Genomic DNA, 2353 nt, shown 5'->3' with positions numbered 1-2353 from the left:
TGCAAGTTACAGTCTTTGCAAAACCACACCAGAATCTGGGTAGAAGCATCCATGCTCTGGTGCTCTGTCTGGCTACAGGCACAGGTGGAGGAGACAGAAGCAGTGCTGGCACAGGTGTTGCGGATCCTCCTAACCATCGTAAGCCTCCCTCTGTCGAACTCCCCCTCAAACTCCCCTGTCTGCAGCTCCCTGTCTGCTCTGCTCCCACAGATGCTGTATTTGCTCCTCCTTCACCTGGAGAACTCCCTTGCGAAACTCCCTGTTAGCAGCCCGTTCGCACAGCTCCCTGGTCGCTTGTGCACGGCTTTATAAAGCCCTGGCCTGAGTGAATGCCCCGCCCACTGGTTAAGGCTCAGCCAATTACCAGAGGCTTCTAGCTTTCAAACCTTCCTTTGTAGCTCAGCCTCGAACTGCCAGCTACAGCACACAGTCCTTCAAACAACCACACAAACAAACAGACTGACAAACACAAGCTCAGCACACAGCAAGTAACCCCCAAACACACACACACACACTGCAGACAGTCACTTACCCACAGATGCTGTATTTGCTCCTCCTTCACCTGGAGAACTCCCTTGCGAAACTCCCTGTTAGCAGCCCCTGGTCGCTTGTGCGCGGCTTTATAAAGCCCTGGCCTGTTTGAAGGTAGAATCTTTATTGCTCCTACTGGAGTTTTTTAAATGGTGTTTGTGCAGGAAACACACTTGACACTGACATCACATGCACCAGCTGCAAGGTGCATGAACCCCTTGCATATATACAGTCTTTTTCATCCACAGATCTCCAAGCGTTTTACATAGGCAGGTAAGTATCTTCAGTTTACAGATAGAGAAACTGAGGCATAGGGAAGCGATAGATCAAAGGCCACAGCACTCACTCGTAGAACCTAATTCTATTGATTCTCAGTAGGGTCAGGGGTGAAAGTAACTTAAAGGACTTACCGGTACGCCGAGTCCCGAGCAGGAGCAAGGCCTCAACCAGAAGAGACGGCGCTTTTAGAGCACTAGGTCTTTTAAATCAAGATTTAAAGGGCCCTGGGCTCTGGCTGCAGTAGTGGCGGCTAGGAGCCCGGGGCCCTTTAAATCACTGCCAGAGATACCAACTGCAGAAGTAGCTGGGAGCCCCAGGGCTCGGGGGCCATTTAAAGGGCCCAGGACTCCAGCCGCTGCTGGGAGCCCCAGGCCCTTTAAAATGCCGCCTGAGGAAGCTGGTCTGGTATGGCATAGCGGTCCTTGACAGTATGCCATACCAGCTTACTTTCACCTCAGAACAAGGGTTGTCTTATCTTTTGGGCCTAGCCTCTCTCAGAGGATATCCAAAAGGCTAGGCTTACTGTGGAAACTTGGAAGTGAGCCTGGGCATTCCAGTAAGACAGATGATTAGGGTATCTAATGAGGAAAGGCACAGTTTCAGTCACAAATCATGAAAGTCTTTCCAATTTGTCCAGAAAAGGATGACAAAGCATCAGAATAAAGTGCTGTCCTCACACTTGCAGGATAATTCCTCCAGTTAAACCCATGACTGCCCTGTTTGTGAAATCCCATGATGTAATACAATCTAATTACGGCTAAAACAGAAGTCAGAGTATTAACACGTCTTCTAGAGTCTTAAGAACACCCTGCATCCAGCTTACCTCCAGAGGAGTCCAAATGTTCTGGTTCTTTCATGTATACTATTTGACAGTTGGGATTTTTTGTATTTTATTCTTCTGTTAAACAATGTTTAAAAAAGAATATTAACTTAGGCATTATCGCAACTACACCTCTTTTGGGATTTGACCAGTGTAGTTTCCGACCAAGTCGTGGAACTGCTGATATGGTCTTCACAGCACGCCAGCTTCAAGAAAAGTGTCGAGAGTAAAACCAACCACTGTAGATGGCTTTTATTGATCTAACTAAAGCTTTTGACTCAGTGAATTGCGTGCCCTCTGGACTGTACTTTCTAAGATTGATTGTCCTGATAAATGTCCTAAAATTGCTTCATGATAAGATGAAAGCGACTGTTCTGAGCAGCATTGGCTCTCAGAGAGAACCTTTCTAAGTACAAACAGGAGTCAAACAGGGCTGTATCATTGCTCCAACCACGTTTGTGGTTTTTACTGCTGCTACTCTTTACCTAATTGCTGGAAACTTTACCGCTGGCATTGAAATCACTTACAGAATGGATGGAAAGCTTTTCAGACTTAGCAGGCTGAAAGCCAAGAGTAAGGAACTTCAGCAGGCTGATGACAATGCAATCTTTGCCCACTCTGAGAAAGATCTTTGAACTATCTTGAATATGTTTGCTGATGCTTACGTATGTTTTGGCCTCACTCTTAATATCAAGAAGACTAAAGTGCTCTTTCAGCCCTCTC

At 46.7% G+C, this 2353-nt stretch overlaps 2 protein-coding genes across 2 annotated transcripts in view; both read right to left on the bottom strand.

The window, feature by feature from the left end:
* The window catches only part of LOC116838377 (serum amyloid A protein), a 131187-nt gene that overhangs the window by 14620 nt on the left and 114214 nt on the right, over positions 1–2353 (bottom strand). The gene's annotated exons all lie outside the window — the stretch shown is intronic.
* The window catches only part of SAAL1 (serum amyloid A like 1), a 68275-nt gene that overhangs the window by 52238 nt on the left and 13684 nt on the right, over positions 1–2353 (bottom strand). The window lies entirely within an intron of this gene.

The sequence above is a fragment of the Chelonoidis abingdonii genome, chromosome 4 (genome assembly GCF_003597395.2).
Source record: "Chelonoidis abingdonii isolate Lonesome George chromosome 4, CheloAbing_2.0, whole genome shotgun sequence".
Lineage (NCBI taxonomy): Eukaryota > Metazoa > Chordata > Testudines > Testudinidae > Chelonoidis > Chelonoidis abingdonii.
Note: the sequence above shows the minus strand (reverse complement) of the source record. Positions and strands in the feature narration are given on the sequence as shown.